Below are 21,175 nucleotides of genomic sequence, written 5' to 3' on the forward strand. Positions count from 1 at the left end.
AACGGCATGTATGAAAGTGTGTTGAACACTTTCTGCGATTCCTAGGGGTCGCAAATTACCTACCTCATGAATATTAATAAGGTAGGTAGCAATTTGCCACCCCCTAGGAATCGTTAAATACACAGGGATGGTGGCCCGCTGGGGTCAGCAGAATACCATGTCCGTGATTGCTTTTAAATAAAGCAAATATTTTTTTTAATGTAGCCCGTTTTCCTTAAAAATAAAAAGTAGGACCACTGCCTGCTCTGATTTTTTTTTGCAGCTGCCTTTCCCATTTTGCTGCCATTTCCAAAGAGGAAGGGGTCCCTTGGGTACTTGAAGCAGGTGGTAAAATGCGAATGTTTTGCGACCACATTCACGGTCACAAAACATTCATTCATACCGTTACGATACGGAATTTGGAAGCGACGCCCTTAACATGCCCCTTCCGAATCCTGAATCGCAAACCCATTTTGCGATTCAGTAACAGGTTACTGAATCGCAAAATAGGGTTTAATACATGTGAAAAATATTTTTAGCGTTCGCAAACGGGCCGATTCTGAAAATTGGCCCATTTGCGAACTCAAAAATGCTTGATACATGTGGCCCAAAAATCAAAGAGGCCAACAAAAAACTGGTCTGGATCAGTTTCTCATTCGTAGACCTTGCAACTTGTGGAGCTATGATATTGACATATAGATGACGATGTTTCTATTCGTTGGCTGTTCCAAGGGAGTAACTCTGAAATGTGCCCCCCGGCTCTACTGCACCCCCACGATGCCAATTTTTTAAATACAACCGGTGCTGACAGGGCCTATTTTTCTTCCTTGCCACGGAGTCCTAAGGCACTTTTGCTACTCTGCAGAACAATTCAATTCAATTCTTTATTTCGATTTTGATTTAAACCATAAAAGATACACGATAATTAATCACATTCCACATTAATAAAATACATGTAGATGCATTTGAACCAAGGTTCCACTTTAGACCATTTTCAACAAAGAGGAAAAGTTAATAAGGCACACAGCAGCAGACCAAGGTCAAGCACATAAAATTCCACCAGTTTCAAATATTTTGCATGGGTGCAGCTGCTCCCGGCATCTGCTGCTGGGGGATGTTAATTATAGAAATGTCCACAACAGTCCAGATGGATCTTTAGTATAATCTGCTCTTTCCAACGCCGATATCATAGAGGTCAAATGCCACAAGATAAATGAGGACCTCATTCCTTCTGGGTACCAGGCCGTCCAGGATTGTTGTGCCTCGATACTGGACGCGATGGGGCTCACCGATTAATATGCCGCTTTGAAACTGCTGATTTTGAATTTGAAATTTGAGATTTATGAACATTGTGTGCCCAGGAGTCTACCGGTTAGCGTGCCGTCTAGGATCTTTATATTATGAGGAGCTTGATTTTGAAAATTGAAAATCAGTGTATTTTCCGGGTCCCCACTTCTGGATCCCGCATCTTCTGATTTTGATCTTTGTCTGAAAAAGAACCAGGGGAGCTACGGCACCTTTTATCTTGTGGCATTTGACATCTATGAGATTGGCGTTGGAAAGAGCGGATTATACTAAAGATCCATCGGGACTGTACGCACAAGACGATCCCTAATTGGTGACGTCACATACTGAGGAAACTTTTGAATCAGTTTCAGGTTGAACGTGTCCTGTTGCACTTTGAATAAGCCCTGACGAAGTTCCCGTGGCACTAGGGGAACAAAACGGTTGGCTGTGCCAGTTTTATGACAAAACTACCCTAATAAAGAGAAGAATTTTGGAAAAACACATGCTTTCTGACTGACTTCGATCAGAGTGCACCTGCCTTTCTTGTGGACAAAGAGAAAAAGTTCATTATAGAGTAAAACGATCATCTGTATACCAATTTAAAATGTATAAATTGAATAAATACTTTAAAAAGCTAGGCGTAATTAAATTTATAAAATCATTTAAGGAGTACATAAATTTATTAACCTTGTAGTAGCCAATCACTATGGGTGGCTATCTATACATCCTGTAAATGCAACTTCCCAGAGAGGATCTGTTCTAAAAAAGTGCTAGTACTTTTGAAGTGCCATAGGATGTAAGTTACTGTGTATCCATTCCTTAAGTACAACTTCCAGGTTGGTGTATGATCTAGAAAAGTGCAAATGCTTAAAGTGCAGTAAAATGACTAACAGGATATTCCTTGTAGTCTATCATTAATTTATAAAATGCAAGTGCTTAACTATTTAAAAACGTAAATCCAAATACACATGTACATGAATCATTTAAAACTTCAAGCCTACTTTTGCTCTTATTATACCAATATTAAACAGATACCTACTAACACTAAAAACAATTTTTTGAGAAGTATCAGTTTTCAATATTCTTTCAGCCTCCATGCAGGGCCTAATACCCATATTTCGTCAAATGGGTTTGATCCATTTCCTCCTAGGGTTAGCATAAGCAGGGCAAAATAATAATATATGTAGGTATCTTTCTAGAGTATCAGGGTGGCATAACACACAGCACTCACTATTGTTCTCCCCTTGTTTACTGACCCATTTTGATTTGGTCGAGTTGGTTTGTAGAGCACCATATTGAAATTTCATATATAGAGATTTTTCTAACTGTGACTGCACTTCATCCAAAAATAGCTCAAAGCTCGCTATTGGCTTCATTAGAAGAAACTGAGGGGCATATTCACAAGGAGCAGCCAAAGTCGTGATAAAAATACCTCCCTATTCACAAGCCGGTGTAAACAGCCCACAGCACCAGTTTACCCGCTAAAGCAGCCGCGAAAAACATCGCCACAGAGGCCCCCCGAAACTATCGTTAATGAGATGCAGAGTGGGCGTTCCAGTGCCAAAAGCCGCGACATCACACCTCAACATTCTCAACGACCAGACAGAACTGCGATAAAAACACAAAACAGGCAATAAGGCGCGTTAGCACCAGGAAATCTACACCTGCTCTGACCTGGTGTAAAGTTGGACGGCAGCCTGCACCACAAAAGGGAGACCAGCCCAGGGCCACATCGAAAGTAACCCTGGACATAGTTTGCGTAGTAGTGCTACGCGGAGTGCACTTCGCACTACTCGAGCTCCGCGTAGCTACGCGAACGGCGTAGTGCACTGTGCAAAATGCTGTTTGCACTGATTACACAGTGCCGGATGCTTGTCCGCACTGTGCATTCAGTGCAAACCGCATCTTGCACAGTGCAAGCGGTCGTTTTCTGCCACTCGAGTAGATTTCTACTCGGGCGGCAGCTTTCTCTACGCCGACTGGTAGTTTCTCATCGAGAGCGGTCGCGAGCATACGCGACCACTCGCAATGAGAAACCTGACCTCCCCGCGTTGAGAATCTCGCCGGGAGGTTTATTTTCCATGCTTGCGATCGGCAGCTTGATGTTGCTGATCGCGAACGAGGAAAAAGTCTCGTCGGGATGTCATTCAGCTCGCAGTCGCCAACTTGACGTTGAGGACCACGAGCAAGCAAAAAATAACCACTACGCTACGCGTGTTTGCATTGTGCTCCGTGCAATTTGCGTAGTGCGAAGTAGCGCAAACTACGCGAGCGTAGTACTTCGCCCAGAGTTAATCAGAAGGGCAACAGATGCCATGGAGCCACCCATCCTGTGCCACAACACCCACCGACACCACCCTAGGACCACAAACTACACCCAGAACACCCCCCCCGGACCACCACAAACACAGTGCCGACAAAGACAGTGGACCCCCAGGAAGCGTACCAGCCGCACAGACCCCACCTCTGAAAATGTCACCGTCCACCACAGGCTGAAAGGGACAACCACCCAACGCATCCCGACCATCATCGCCCAACAGGCCTACGGCACCAACACAGCGGACAACCAACATCCCAACCCACACCAAGCTGCTGGCTTGGCTGCACCTGTTGGCCCCTGGCACCCCCCAACCAACACCCACCAGAGCCGGAGGAGTCTCACTGCCAGCCACATCCAAGTCCCTCACACCTGCCCTGACATCACCATCACTCTGGTACCCCAGTCCCCATACGTCCAACACAATGCACAGGTCACGCTGTAGACCAAGCAAGGATTATACGCCATAGCAGGATGCACACAAGTGTTGGTGGCAATCCACAGCACACATGCACACATGTCCCACCTGTGCCCCCTGGTGACACAGCACACAATCAACACAACAGAAAGCACACGTCCCACCCCAATGTGCAGGCAACAACAGCACACTGTGGAACCTCCAACAATGTCGCCTTCAAATACACAGCCAGTGTGCATGATTCCTCCATCCTCCGACAGTCTATCAGCAAACAGCGTTCCCAGAATGGCACCAAGGGAAATGCACAGCCCCTTGGCAAGTTCCAAATGAACACCCCACTCACCTCAACTCCACAAGCATGCAAATCACAACTCTGGCAATGCACACATCACAAAATCACAACCAACATGCACAACAACATGCCCACCCATCAGACACGTCGGCCGCATGGCACCTCAGCCACACAACAGCCGAATGTGGGGAGAGGTGGCAAACAGGCATGTGTGAAGGTTGCAGTTGTACCATGATTGGGAAAGTACACAATGCCAAGAGTGGCAGAGATGTGCTGGACAGACCGCAGTATGCAGCACACACGCATATCCATGGCAACATACACCTCTGGTGTATGGAGTGTAGTGGACAGTGGACGCAACCATGTCACCACAGCCAGTGGGAGATCTCGCGGAAATCTTGCCTGTTACGTCCCCCCTAAGCGTGACCAGAGTTGGAGGGCCCGGCGTACGCCACGCCAGCGTTGGGGTGTGAATAAGTAGCACGTAGCCCTGGGTGTGGTCCTCTTCCGGAAAACCCAACGTCCCTGCCAGGGCGGCGCCTCTCACCCTGCCACGAGGCCGATGCCGTCCTCTAAAGCGGAGTTGCCTGCGACGCTGTGCGCCTGCCGGACCACAAATCTGTCAGGCCCGCCTTTGCCCAGCCAGGCCTCACTGATCACCTGCCAACACCGGCGTGTGTCAAGGAGGGCCCACCACGTTCCGGCTCAAGCTCCAGGCCCGAGTCCCGTGACCTTGGCAGCCTCCTCAGACCATCACGGCCTCCACACCACGGGCGCACTTTAGTCCTTTTTCGATGACGTACTCTACTGCCGCCTCAGGCCTACTCCTCGGCCCAGTAGGTCCCATGTGTGAAACTGTGTCCTGAGTCATGAATGGCAGTGACCCCAAATCCGGGCCACCTGCAACAGCACCAGACTCCCTTCGAACAGTGAGGCATAGTTCCATATAGGCTTCTTGCGACACGTGGTGCCACTAACCCTGTTCAATGCCAGCCGGCGACACGTGGTGCCACTAACCCTGTTCAACGGCAGCCGGCGACACGTGTTGCCACTAACCCTGTTCAACGCCAACGCGATAGGTGGATGAGGGACCAGAACTACCCTGCGGACCAGTAGGTCCCACATCCATCACCTAGGCGCATGTCACGAATGGCAGAGTCCACACCAGTGGTCGCACGGAGAGGAGTAAGAGGAAGATGAGGCTCAGTCCGGACGAAACCCGGGACACATACACGGTGGTGTCCCAACACGTGGTGCCACTGAACCTGAACTATGCAGGCCTTTGGTGCCATCCATCCTATGCCGGTGACACTCGGTGAATGGGCCATGTTGACCGCTGCCTCAGGCCTACACCACGTCAGGTAGGTCACACATTTGGAACTGAGTTTTGATTACACCATGGAAGTGAGCACCATTTAAGGCATAGGGCAAGTCACTATACTCACTTCGATGTGGTGCCAACAAGTCTGTGCATGGCATCACAACCACACGTGTCTGCGGCCCTCCGCGGACTACTGCCCTTGGCCTACGCTGCGCACGAGTGGGTCACAGATTTGGAACTGAACATCGGTTATTCAAAAAAGCCAGAATACATGTCATTGCACGCACGGAGAGGCGTAAGAGGATGATGCATTGCAGTCCGGAGGGAACAAGATCATCGTTACGAAGGTGATCAAACACACCCGTCACTAACTCTATGCCTCGCCAGCCAATGACATGTGGCTGTGGACCACTTCTGACCGCTGCCTCCAGCCTACACTGTGGTCCAGTAGGTCACAGACTCTTCATTTTGCAATGGCTGAGTTTATATCAGCATACCGGCATCATCGCAGACAGCATCCACTCTCAGCCCCGGTGCCACTAAGTCTATTCCCCGACAATAATGGACACTCTCTGGTCGAACTTTGGCGGCGTCTGAGTCTATGGACTAGGGGGCAGTTTTCATCCTCATGTAGCTGATACCTAATTGGTAGTGGCAACGAGGCTGTCGCATTCCAATCCTCCATTTGCTGCTTCCGGATAAAATCAAACCTTTCGGCGTCATGCCCTGGAGGCCACCTTCCACTGTTCCCCGATACCCTCCGCAACATACACCTCGGACATTGATGGTGACCTGCTCAGGTCGCATGGCCCATCTGACTGCACCGCAAGTCACCGTCCCGTGGCTGAGTGCCTGTGCCGGCTGCTGTGCATCTGGGGCCACTAACTCTGTGCTGGTCAGGTCTGGGACCCCTTCTTCTGAGATATTGGATGGCCCCTGAAGCATTGGCCTTGGGGTCATCAACGCCATTTCTCTGTGGCACTGCACTGTACGCAGCCTCCGGGCCCAACAGCGTCACACCAAGGCTCACACACCAAATCGAGTCCTGCCCGGCCCGGACGTGGCATCACCGCAGGAGGCACACACCACCACTGCAAGGACCACCTCCAACAGCCATCTGCCACAGTCGACACGGTGGTCCGGACAGACTTACGGAGTTGCTCAGACCTGTCGTGGATGCCATCATCAGCCTGATACCCTGCTCAGCACTCCAGGTGCCAATGACTCAGTGCACCGCAAGCTATTGTCCGTTACTGATTGAGTTTTGAGCTGTGGAGAGGTTGCGCAACTATGGGGGCCCTGAGACATTGATGGGGAAGATGATGCAGGTATGACACACCCCACTGCATCTGCATCAGGTGTCTGTCGGAGGGACACAATCCAAGACTTTTTCTTCACATGGGCGCGGTCATTTCTAGTGTCCCATCCCCTGTGCACTGCAACTCATGGACACTTCTGTTTGCATGTTGGCTGTCCTCTGGACTTTCTCCGGCTCCCTGCATGTTGCTCAGCAGTTGACTCTTTTATGCATGTGTTTTCTGTTTCCGTTCCACTGGTGACTAATGTTCAAGTGGTTGCCAGCACCAGACATTCCGTGCGGAATGGCTTACACTCACCCCACACACATCCAGCACAGGCATCACTGTACATGTGACCCTGCCAATAAAGGGGACAGGCGCATGTGCCCGTAGCCTGTTCAACATGATATCTGCATGTCTCCCTGTTGTTGTATGCATGAGGGCCCTGGGCCCGACACCATTACATTGTGCTGTGTACATTGGATGCAGACGTGTCACCGCAGGCAGTGGGTTGGAGCTTGGACATGTAGCTTTGTCGTCATCTACTCAATTCGTAGGGGGGAGTGGCCAGGGCCATCGTACGCAGAGCCAACATGGGTGTGTGATTGCAATTTGAGCGCCCCTGCCTGTGGTTCTGTACTGTGGATGTGCAACTGCATGTGTCTCTATGGCAGTGTGGGTCTCCTTAGTGGGGTGTTGGTGGCCCCTGAAGGGTGATGGACACCTACGTATGTGTCCTGGTTCGCATTCCATGGGTTTGGCCCACACCTGTTGAGCCACCTCCTTTTTGCATGCAGGAACATGGCATTGGGGTGCGATGTGTGGGTCGATGAAGTGTCGTGAGCCAGCTGTGCTTGAGGGTGCTTCATGCTGTGTGGTCTGTTGCAGGCTGGGTGTTCTCCTCTGAGTAGCTTGGCTGTCCGGGTCCTGGTGGGGGGTTGCGTAGGATATCCATGTGCTGTTGTAGGGCATCGGTGTCGACGGTGTGGTGGTCCTCTCCGGCATCACTGATGTGTTGTATTCTGTGCTCTGCTGAAGGTGTTGTGTGCCCCTCTGCGATGTGAAGGGGAGGTTCGCATTGACTTTGCGTTGACATATATGTTGGCTCATTGTGCAGGTTTGCATGCAGACTGTATGGCAATGTACATTGTGACTGTTTGAGGGGTGCTGGATTCTTCTGCGGGACAGTGTACATTTGGTCTACCTGACGGATGTGATGTTGTACGCGTACATTTCCATTTCACAGTTTCCGGCTCCGTCGGATGTAGTAGGTATGTTTCTGTGCATGTGCGGAGCTAGTTGTGTCCTCTGTTCTGCAGTGTCAGCTATGCGCGTTGTTCCTCATTGTCATCAATGTGGGTGTGCTGTTTGTGCTATGTGTGTGTGCTGCAGTGTGCCAAGGGGATCGGGCCCATGGACCTGGGTGATTGTGGGTGTGCAGTGTGCTACACTTCGTTGTGCATGTGTGCCATTGTGCCCACTCCCCCGTCCCCCAAGTCCCTGTTCGTTGCACTCCCTGTTGATGTTGTGTCAGGTCCTCTCGCGCTGTGTCCGTACTCCTTACTCCTTGCACCGTCTCCACACTGATGACTGTGGCCAAGGTTTCCTTCAGCTACTCCGGTGGCGCTGGACTGCCACCTCCTGTCGCCGTTGCTGCCTTCCTGTTGGCAGCGGGTTTGTGCCTGGTTTAGGTAGTCACGTCATGCCGGCGCATATTGGCCTCCTGGATTGGCCTCCTGGGCAGTCCGACTGCAATCCAGGTAGTCTGCTAGTGGGTCAGTTGCTGGTAGTGTTCTGTCACCTCCGTGACGCTGGTATTGTTTTCCTGCGGTCTGCACCCCGTCTTCCTCTCCCTCTTCTCCTTGGCCTTCCCCGACCCCGTTGTCTCTTGCTGGTAGTCTGTGGGGGTTGTGGGGTTCGAGTTGGCCCCTGCGCTGTGTCAGGGTGCATCCATGTTGCTACGTCCTTTGGATTGTTTTTGGTGTATTTTTTCTGTGGTATTTATGGTGCATTGTTCCATCAGACACGTGGGATTTGCAGGCCTGTGGCTGGTTTTCTCTACTTTTTGTACCGCGGTTGACTTCATCGCATGTTTTTTTGCGTTCGCTTATCACATTTATGCTGCGTGGCGTTGATTTTCACACGGAGATTTGGTGGGTTATCTGGTGACTATCGCATGCGTTTCGGTACACTTGCGGTAGTTATCACACGTTCTTGTGAATATACCCCTGAGTTGTTAGTGTGCCAATGGCAAGAGTTGTGGGACACACTGTTTTAGATGTACGTCCAAAAGGTAGATTTTAGTAATTTCTTAGAAGCCAATGTCAATTGTGTTGGTTCTTCCCAAAAGTGCTTTAGCCCTAATTTACCAAACCAATAAAAAACATGTTTCATCCACTGAAGACTCATACTATGGTCGAACCTTCGAATTTCTTCTAGGCCATCCTTGTAGTGGGTAAGTTCTATTGTGGACCACAGTCGCACCCAAAATAGTAATGGTCTCAGTGTGCCTTGATGATCTATACGTTTAATATTTAGGTCCATAACAATAGGGATTAGGGGTGTACGCACTGGAAGGCATAATAACTTTCTGAAAAACGTATTTTTTCCTACCGCAAAGGTGTTCCTACTTGAGGGCCCCCATAATTCTGCCCCATAAAGGAATGCCGATTGTGCCCTATACTTGTAAACCTCAGGGGCACGGGACATAGCCCTAGTAGTACTACTCCCATGTTTCTTTACTATCGGGAGGGAGTTTTGGAGAAAGACGGTCTTACTTTTTTCCAATTATGGTTTCCAAGTCATTTCAGTATCTAGGGTTATACCTAAATAATTAAAATTATGCACATATTCTAACTTTTGTTTTTTTACCATTAAATTATTTTTAAAAGATCTATGTGGGTCAATTGCCATGTATTTGTTTTTGCTGGAATTTATTTCTAGGCCCTTAATATCGCAGTATGCACAAAAGGAATCTAATAAACATTGTAGACCTTTTGGAGTTTGAGATATTAAAATGGTATCATCTGCGAATAAAAGTGCTGGTACTAGCCCCCCCCCCTAACTTGGGCGAATCGTGTGCACAACCCATTAAATACTCTGGAATATCACTAACATACAATGAAAACAGGGTGGGAGCCAACACACATCCTTGCCTTACACCTCTTTTTACTGGAATTGCCTCGGTGAGTTCGCCCCTCGGACCCCATCTAACTTTTGCATAGTTGTCCTTGTGCAACCTTATTATTTGCATGAGGAGTTCATCTGGCACCCCTTGATCTTTTAATGATTTCCACAGTAGGTTTTGAGGGATAAGGTCAAATGCAGCATTCAGGTCGACAAAGGCGATATACATATGGCCTTTTTTTAAGATTGTATATTTCCAACTCATGCATAGGAATCTAAAAACCTGGTCGATTGTGCTGGCTCTATCTCTAAAACCAGCCTGAAATTTTTTGAGAATGCAGTTATCCTCAATCCAATCATTTAGTTTTGCTAAAATTTGCCTAGCAACATTTTTTTGTAAAATGTCAATTAAACTGATCGGTCCATAATTTGAGGGGTCTTGGCGGTTATCTTTTTTAAAAATAGTAGTGATTTCTGCCCCTTTCCATTATTCGGGGATCGGTGCACCCGCAGCTATTGAAATGCAAAGAGAATTAATATAAGGGCCCCAAACAGTTTTATCATGCCTCAGTAAATCTCCTGGTGTCTTGTCGGGGCCTGGTGCTTTTCCTGGATTTACTGCATCAATTGCTGCCAGTGTATCTTCCAGACTAAAGTGCAGATGAGCTATACTAGGGGCGATCACACAATCTTGCTGGTTATGCATTGTTTCAATTCTAGATGTATAGTAAAGGCGGGAAAAGGAATTGACCCATGTATTAGCATATAAAAAAAGATCTTTACTACATCTTCCTGATTTGTTACCTTTTGCTATCAATCGCCAAAAACCAGCGTGAGCTCTAATTTCTGCTGCACTAATTAACCCTTTGCGTGCGTTCGTCGGCCAACGGCCATCGCGAACACTACCTCTGTAGTGCTGCGCACGTCCGTTGGCCGACACGGCCCCGCCCTCTCCGCTAAACGGGCGCACTGCGGCTGAATTTACGCTGCGGTTAACGAGTTAATTCCAACCAGATATTGTCATACCAGATTTTTTTAGTTTGTTCAAGTAGTCTCCTGTATTTAATCCTTTTCTCCCTTAAGGCCGTAACATTGTTATTTTTTGTTGCCAATTTAAGCTCTTTTTTTGCCTCACGGCACTACTTATTGTACCAGGGATTTACTAAGTTACTTTTATCGGTGCTCCCCCCGCCGCTCTGTTTAGGTATTCTGCTCAAAATAGGTTTTAGTGCTTCTACCAATACTTGGTGTACGATCAATATTGGGAACTGTGCAGCAGGCGAATCAATATATGGTGCAAAAAGATGTAAAGGTGTCATAAATGTGCGTCATAGCCTCATTTTTCCCCACTGTAAGTGGCCATTTTAACGCTCTACGGTTGTTACTTACTAGGGGTTCACCTGGGATAATGTTAGTATCTTCCTTGCTCCAAAAAGATGGTGGAACTGGATACGCTACAAGTGTTAGTTGTAGGGGATAGTGGTCACTATCAGTTCTAGCATCAACTACTAAATCTTTTACATTTGGCCAGAACCCGATTGATGTAAATATGTAGTCAATACTACTCTTACAATTACCCCTGTTAAATGTAGCGACATTTGGACTATCTGAGGGTAATCGACCATTGCAAGCTCTAAGTCCATGTCCTGATACAAGTCTCATAATTTGAGCAACTGCTACTGAACAGGGTACTGGCGGACCGCTTTCTAAAGGGGGGATATTATTTGCCATATCTTCATCTTCAAAGACATTTTCAAGACCCACCACTAGCTCAAATTTGCAATTTAGATCACCCCCCACAATTACCATTGTCCTCGAGTCAATTAAGCCTAAGAATTGATCGAGCTGATCTATCACCAAAGATTCCTTGCTAGATGGGCTTGGTCCATTATAGATATTGATTAGATATATGTCATTTTTTTCGCATGTACAAATCTTCACACCAACTATATCCTGTGATGAGAAGTCCAACTGGGTTCTGTTAATACCTAGGGTATTTTTTATCCATATAACAAGGCCACCTGAGGGCCTACCTCTAACTGATGGGATTGCATTAACACTATATGTTCTATACCCAACCTTGTGGGGGGTTTCTAAAGCCCAAGTCTCTTGAAAAAGGCATATGTCACTTTGTTCTATATACTCCTGCCATTCTGCATCCCTTAGGTTCCTTTTCAGCCAAGCAATATTCCATGATGTGAGTCGTATTTCCATTTGGTCTTTTTCCCATATTCCCAAATTCACTAGAGTGTCCATCTCAGTCCGAATTTCATGAACTACATAGGGTTCAGTGTCCAAGTCGGGGAGACTTTTGCATTTTTATGTAAAAACGGATATAAATCAGATAAGACCACTTGTTCGCTGAGCCCGGGCACCAATGATGTTTCTGAGAGCTATTTTGGCTTGACTATGCCCTGTGTACTTAATAAGCGTAATCGCTCCAAGTCTCCATTCTTCGGATGCGAACCTTCTGAGCTGTCACTCAAAATACTTACATCTGTGCCTACCTTGGTTTTAAATAGGGCTAACCGATCGTCTGGCATCTTAATAGCAGAAAGAGATATGGGAACACTAAAGTTATCAGGAGTATGTGACTCTATTTCTACTAAGAATGGTTGTCAATCCAGGGTATCTAAATCTGATAGGGCCTGAAACCTATTTGATAGAGGGATAGGAGTACAGTCATGTACAACAAACCTAGATGGTGGTTTATAAAAATAGCCTAACGGAAGAGCACAAATACTAGGGGTTTGGGTAAATGTTTGTTCACTTAGACTTAACAAACAACGAACCGTCTGTGGCCTGCGAAAATTAATCACTACACAGTTGCCCTCAATATTCTTGGGGGATTGGCCAACCCACCCAACTCTGCTGACCATAAGGATCTCTTTCATATCATATGGGCGGAATCTTTTGAATCTTGTTAGCCAATCCACCGTCTTGTTGCGTAGGTCGGCCCAGGACTCCTTCTGGTCACCTTTAAGGGCAGGAACACCATCTAAAATTAGTACATAAGGACACGTGGCTGGAGGTAGACTCAGAACGTCAATATTAGGTTTTAGATACTTTTTTATGGGCCGTCTATAGTGGTACTATTCGGGTTACTCATTGTAGTTCCCAAAGGCAAACGTTCGGAGTGCATACCATGTGCATCCCTTTGCTTTGTGTTGTGGCATCGAAATATTCCCTGAGTATTTCCTTCCCCGATACTTGATTTCAATATAGGTTTCGGTATAGGGGGGTCTTTTGTCTTACTACTAGTCCTACAGGAATTGTCAGTTAAATTCATATCTACTGGTGCTGCTGATGAGCCCTCCCCCTCGACAGCATTCGACTGTAAATTTACAATACTACTGCGTAAATTGTCCATAACAATATTCACCTGTTCTAACTTTTCCCTTGGAAAATTTAAATTCTTTTCAACTAATTCTTTGATGTGGGCTAACACAGTTCCCAGAGCAGACTCCATAGCAGATGTAAGGGTAGAGTCCCCAATGCTCTCTTGTCTTAATGATGAAAAAGAAAACAAACATACGTCTGTCTGTGTGCTAACAGAGTGGGTCAATGGAGCTGCTGAGTCAACCATATGAACTGTTACTTGATCAATGGATTTAGTTCCTGTCATGTTCTTGTTCTTTTGAGGGCCAGCGCCCCGCTTTCGTTTGACTGGAGGTTTTCTCTCCTTGATCTCCTCTGTTGGCTTGGATACACCTGTTCTTGTAGTTGTAGTTGTGCTTGGCCCCTGTGCCCCATTTAACACTGTTATTGAAGGTATTTGAGGTATATCCAAAGGTGGCACGGGAGAAGTCATGAGCCTGTTTTGCGCTGTAATAGACAGGGGCGGGTGTGATAAGTCCCCCAAGTTTGGGATTCCTAATGATGAGCGTCTCTGTAGTATTGATGGAGCTAATGAAAGTCGCCACTCTGTCGTTTCAATTTCAAGAGTCAAGGGCGATTCTGCCCTAACTATAAAAGCGTCTAAAGTACCCGCTACTCCTTTGCGCTTGCTCTTGCTCATGTTGGATTAAAGGCCTTGGCTAGTTCGATAACCTCCACACAATAAAGCAATGCAGCACAGATAGCAGTTTCCAGAAATTAAAAGGTATGTGCAGTAGTACCTGTAGCCTGAATGGCGTAATTTAAAGCCAATACCCAGTTATCAAGGGGATGGCCCAGCCCTGCCTCTTCCGGTCGCTGACGGGCGCCGCGGGAGCCCTGTGTCCCTTTTGTGCGCCTCATGTCGCTGTTCGTGGCATGGGCGTCGTGCACGTCGCTAAGGCTGCTGGGGATTGTAGGACCGGCCTCCTCTCTCGAGACCGGCAGACCAGCAGTGCCCACCCCCAGTGACTCTGGCGGCGGTGGCGGCAAAAACAAGGGCAGAATTCAGGTGAGTTGAGCTCCCGAGCCGCGGGAGCCCCGTGTCCCCTTTGTGCGCCTCCTGGCGCTGTTTGTGGCGTGGGCAGCATGTGCGCCGCTAAGGCTGCTGGGGATTAGAGGACCGGCCTCCTCTCTCTCTCGCAAAACGGCATGTATGAAAGTGTGTTGAACACTTTATGAGATTCCGAGGGGTTGAAAATTACCTACCTCATGAATATTAATAAGGTAGGTAGCAACTTGCCACCCCCTAGGAATCGCTAAATTCACAGGGATGGTCTGCTGCTGGGGTCAGCAGAATACCATGTCCATGATTGCTTTTAAAAAAAAGCCAACATTTTTTTTAATGCAGACTGTTTTCCTTAAAAGAAAACGGGTTGCATTTCAAAAGAAGAATGAAAAGTAGGACCACTGCCTGCTCTGATTTTTTTTTTTGCCGCTGCCATTCCCATTTCACTGCCATTTCCAAAGGGGAAGGGGTCCCTTGGGTACCCCCTCCCCTTGGGGAACGGGTTACCACCTACTTGAAGCAGGTGGTAAAATGCAAATGTTTTGCGACCACATTCACAAAACATTCATACATACCGTTACGATTCGGAATTTGGAAGGGACGCCCTTAACATGCCCCTTCCGAATACCGAATCGCAAACCCATTTTGCGATTCAGTTACAGGTTACTGAATCGCAAAATAGGGTTTGATACATGTGAGAACCAATTCTGAAAATTGTCCCATTTGCGAACGCAAAAATGCTTGATACATGTGGCCCAAGATGCCAACGAAAAACAGGTCTGGATCAGTTTCTCACTCATAGACCTTCCAACTTGTGAAGCTATGATATTGACATACAGATGACGATGTTTCCATTCGTTGGCTTTTCCGGGGACGCAACTCTGAATTGTGCAATAGGCGCCGTGGCCCCCTTGGTCTACTGCACCCCCACGATGCCAATTTTTAAAATACAACCGGCGCTGACAGGGCCTATATTTCTTCCTTGCCTCGGAGTCCTAAGGCACTTTTGCTATTCCTCCGTGCTACCTTGACTAAAAATGAAAAAACTATTAATCAAGAGAAAGGCATATGGCCTCGTGTGTGAAGAAGCAAGCCTCAATGCTTTTAACTAGGGTCAAATGCAGAGCGGCACAGTTTCTGCTTAGTGTAAAATTACAAATGTATATCATGTTCTGTCACGTCTCATGGCTGAGGTTACCAGTGACTCCATATCAGGGGGTCATCATGTTCCAATCCTTTGTAGTATCCACATTAACAGCTCGAGCCGCCTAACAGTGTTACACCTCCCAAGAGAAGTTCCTGGAAAATATTCCCCCACTTTGAAATCGATTAGTATCCCATTTACAACACTGGGGGAACTGATGCTCCGACGTACCTCTTACATCCGCAGTATTTGCACTTTAATATTGTGAGAGTTTTTTGTGCATTTATATAATTGTGCATTATTAACATTGTGCAGAATGTGGTTTTGCACTGTAAGTTACAAATGTACACTTATTTGATGTTATTGCCTTTGCTATGGCTTGTGAAAGTGCCTTTTTATTGCTTATGCTAACCAGGCCTCAGTTAGGCCTCAAGGCTGTTTTATTCAAAATAGATACATCTCCCTGCATGTTCATTATTTCTGTAGAACACAGTCAAGCAACTTTCTGACGCACATGGTCAAGGAAAGTATTTCCATGTAGTGGGATAGTGTTTAGAGGATAAATCAACATGACATTTAATAGAATTGTGCTCTGATTTGCTTAAATTATCACTCTTCTGCTTACACCATGAAGATTTTGCAGTTTTAGTAAACCCTCGTTTCCTGAGACTTTTCCAAAGCTATTAGGGATGCTGGCTGTTTTATTATTGATTTTGTTATTCATTTGGGAGTTGGAATTTTTATGATTTTTATGATTTACCTCTTTATTCTGCGTTGCCTTATTTCCAAGAGCCCTCATGGCAATGTCTTTATGCATTTACATTTACAATTTCTGTACCACACTTTTTTAACCTGAATAATAAATCTTCAAACTTTTCTAATTCTGCCCTCAAACTCACTTATAGACCCTGTCCTTACTTTGTTGACTGTATTATTGATATGCTGTGTGGTGCCGTGTCTCAGGACACATTGTCGCATGAAACTGAGGTTTAACAGCATCCTGACCCGTCACCCTGTGGGTGTGCTATTGAGGTTGCGTTTGGGGTGTAAGAATTTTGGAGTTCCGAAGCCCATACAAACTTTCCATTCTTTTACAACACGCTTAAAAATCGATTTTAAAAAGTACACTTAGATAACAAACAAACATGCAAATTTGTACACAATTGACACCTTACTGCAAATGTGATCAGTTATTATGTAAGTAAAAGAACAAACTGTTTTCTGTAAGGGTTATCTTTCTTATGAGAATGCCATGAGACAGGGTAAACAGGTCTTTATAAATCTACCACTTGTTATAGTGCTTTAGATCCCTACTAGAGATGTCAGTGACTAATATGAAAAGATTAATTAGTCAATTAAAAAGTATTTTTGTCAAAATCAAAGAATTGTCATTCAGCATCACCGAGTCTTCTTCCGATGATAAGAATTTTATCCTCACTCGATTGGGACTTACTATTTCAGGAGGCCGTCATCAGGAAAGGATCCTCCATCCATTACTCCATATATTAAAATAGGAGGAACCTAATTAAGATACACCATAGGTACTCATTCTATAATGTACTCAAAGTGGTAGATTGTCCATCCCATCACTTGTTCATTCTTCATTGTCGTGGAGGGGGTGACTAATTCACTGGATTGAATATACAAAAAAAGGAGATCTCAGTACATTATACAGCAGTTTTGTTAGTGTAGGGGTCCTGATCATCCTATTGGTTGTGATTCTCTTCTTACTTGTATTCCTACTCGTTTTTGCATTTAGTACCTTAGACAAAAGATAAAAATCAAGTAAGGACGTTATCAACTCTTAATAAGGACACTGAGCTTGGGAGTGGCTCCTCATTTCTGGATAACCATTCACACCGAAATCTGACATGCAGGTCCTGTCCTTGATAAAATCAAGGGAAAACAAGTTATTTTAATCATCAAACAGATTAAAAAAATCATGGGTCCAATATGTTACACTCTACTGAAACAGGTGAATGGATTTCAAGGTGTTGCATTGCGATCAATCTGTTCTTTGTTTACAGGTAGGACCGAACAAGTCAGAAACAAAAGCTCCAGCGGCGGACTGTAAATGTTGCCCCTCAATCCGCATTCATCAAAGTGTGCGTCCTGTGCACAGTTCTTCCAGCACCTGCCGCTGTTAAGTGCCACTGACCACCATGTCCAGAACTTTTTCAACAAGAGGAAGGTGCACCAGAAAAGAAGTCCACATCCAATTTAATTATTCCAAAGTCAGTCTGGGTCATTCCTTTCATCCATCTACTCTCTTGATATGACGTGCACCTCAAGGGTCAGCCATTTCTCCTTTGTATTTTAACAGTTTTAAGTGTCTCTTTGGCCAGGTGATTGAGAATCATGGTGCTTCTTGTCTGGTTTACAGTGACAATACTACTTCTGCTTGATCTGAATGGAGGATCTTGTAAGTCTGTGGCAGTGATGTAGTGTTTGTGGGTGATGCCACAGTACATGAAATATGATTGGATTTTCACAAATGGCAGCACAACTCAGGGCCTGCTCCTGAGCTGTGCTGGCCTCACTACACTACCCGTTGTGTGGTCTGACAGCTTTGGCTCAGCCCCATTCCAAGTGAGACAGGTAAGAATTTGGAAGCAATCTTGGGTACAGACAATGTTTAATTAGTCTCTACTACTATAGATATATCGCTCCTTTCATTAGTAAGAGCAAAGAGCACCCTACACAAAGAGGACCAGGTGCCCTCTTTTAAGGGCTCGACATAAGGAGTGATGCTTTTACATTTTCGAGAAAATGTTCAAATCCTTGTTTGCAGAAGCAGAGTACATGTTCCAACATTAGCAAAGGTTACAGTTGAAGGCCACCTGGAAATGTGTGCCAAATGCACAAGAAGGAAAAAGTCCAAATTACCAAGAAAATGCAGTTCAGTGACACTGAAATGACTTATGCCTGAATTAACTGGGCATTAATTGAGGTGCGAGTGTTGGTGGTAATCGCTGACCATAACCTCCTTGTTGGCAGTTCCTCATGGTAACCATGGGGAATGTGGTCTCATTAAGATGTTATAGCAATCAAGTGCATGCCACACTCCTTCATTCTGATAATGCGGCAATGCAGAAATATAATTTGGCCTTCAGATTCCTGAACAACAATATGGTACACCATAGAGCTAACATCAAGTACTGCACAAAAGACTGCTAAAAAATCCAAAAGCTGATGACAGCTTTCATTAGCAACATCTTTGCATGCTGCTGACCCCCAAAAATTGTGTGATAGGATCATTACTGTCCACATATTTATGAACCACAAATTCCAAATTGTTTCTGCTATTCAATATGTAGCATTGGATGAATACCTGTAAACGCCACAATCTACACCCCTCAAGGTCTGGTGTATGCTGAGGCCGCCACGGGCTACCATGTTGTGTGTAACCATTCCAGGCTGCCCTGCTTTCTTGGCCAACAGCATTTAACACTAAATAGAAAATGATGCAAGCTGGAACTCCCAGACTGGGAAATGTGTCACACATGGGCCTCTTTGGAGCTATATACGCGAGTGTTTACTTGCTTGCAAGCTATCAAGGTGGGTTAACCAGCCACTATAGGCACAGCCCTTTGCCCCCTCAAGGTGCTGTAGCACTGCATACCAGGACAGGGAGTCTAGCAGATACCTATTCATGAAAAGAGAGAGTGCACCAGAGGAATGGGTCACTGGTAAGAGTTGTCAACTTTTACATGACTTCCATAATCTCATCATACTTTAATTCCTATTTCCTACATAAAAAGAATCTCAAAATGCAAAAGTATCATTCTTTCTGAACAAGATCATGTTGATCCATGCCAATGCCGATATTAAGGAAAACGTCTATGATCAATGCAATGCTTCAAGACAATTTCAGGATCAGGTACTCAATAGCAAATATTCTGACTCTCCACCATCTGCAGAATGAGGTCAAAGGATCCAAGTTGTGGATGGAATTAGACTCAGCAGAGTCATTAAAAGGATTTGGGGACCCTGAAGAAGGCATAATTTGAGGCCCGGGTTCAGGATAACTTTGAATTTATTACCCGTTTCCCACTAACTCAAGCCGGTATGATGCCAAACAATACTTAATTTCATTACAAGACCGGAAGCTACATTATGCATTATCTTTTAATGCAGTCACAAGCAGCCGCACTGCATCATAAATAAAACAGTTCTAGAATGGAATGAACAGATGGTATGAATGGCATGAACACCAAGCAGACTGCCTCTTTTAAATGCGGCTCTCAAGCAGATAAGTTCCTTTTCTATTCTCTCTTGTCTTGTACTAAATGTGCTGCTTTATCCTTATTCGCTTTAGATTCTTAATTATTAAGATATCCTATTCTTAGGTAATGTGATAAATGTGAGGTCCTTTGTCCTCCTCCCCCCCCCCCCCCTCCCCCTTGATTTCCAATTTTTGGTCACCAAGCCCTCACGCCCTTCCCCTTACCGGAGTATTCCTAACCAAAATGCCTCAGGTGGGTCCGTACTCGATAATGTATTTTCCAGATACGGACCTAACCTCCTTCCCTAAATCACAGAGTCCGCATAGATCGCGCCTCCCCTTCGCATTGACACCCACGATAACTCCCTATTAAATTCCTTTGCGCGTCTTCAAACAATAATATATTTACGAAGCTCCGATTGAAGCTCCGACCCCATCCCTTAGAAGAGCGGTCCTTAGCAACGGTGGCGCTACGCCCCGGTGTTGCCAATCTATATTCTCTAATCTCTCTGCAGCAGCTTTTTCTCTAGTGCTGTTCTCGAACGTGTTTTGACAGACCAGCTGCTGCCGGAGTCTGTGCCCCATACGCTTCAGTTTTTCGATCGCTTCCTGTCCCATACACTTCTTGCCTAAAAGCTTACCAAAAAGAAAAAAAAGGGGGGGGGGAGAATTCATAATTGTTACCAAAACAAGTTATAATATTTATAATCTTAATTCTTCTATAACTGACCAATCTCTGCCACATTATGTCAGCTACTGAGTCAGATGATGCTGCAACTAGCTCACCTAATTTCAATAGTGAATATTTTAAGAGCTTTATTCAAAATGAGATGAGGTCTTGCATGTTAGACACACTTAAGGAGGTTATGTCCTCAAAAAGACCCCTCCCCATTCAGGACGAGCTCCCTGAAGACCCCATTACACATAATGCTACACTTATTAACCAGGGGAAAAGAGCTAAAAAATCTAAAAACACTGAGCCTTGTTTTAAGAGCACTATGGGAGGTCCTAGCACCTCAACTGACTTGGGAGGTCTTAGCACCTCAAACATTGTAGGAGGTCCTCGCACCTCGAATCCTTCAGGTGTCCTTAGCGGCACAAATTTCTCAGGTGTCCCTCGTGGAACAACTTACATGGGTGTCCCTAGCGGCACAAATTATCGAAGTGCTCATAACATTGCAAATTCTGATTCTCAGGATGAGGATAGGTGCCCTAATCCTTATGATGAATTTGTCCTTGACTTGGACGATGAGGACCTTGATTTTATTAACCAAATTAATGATGATTCACCATCCTCATCTAAGAATGTCATCCTCAACCCTATGGGCGAGGAAATGTTTTCGCCACTTAACATCTCCCACCCTAGAAGCTCAGAACGGTTCCC

The sequence above is a fragment of the Triturus cristatus genome, chromosome 9, assembly GCF_964204655.1.
Source record: "Triturus cristatus chromosome 9, aTriCri1.1, whole genome shotgun sequence".
In the NCBI taxonomy this organism is placed as follows: Eukaryota; Metazoa; Chordata; class Amphibia; order Caudata; family Salamandridae; genus Triturus; species Triturus cristatus.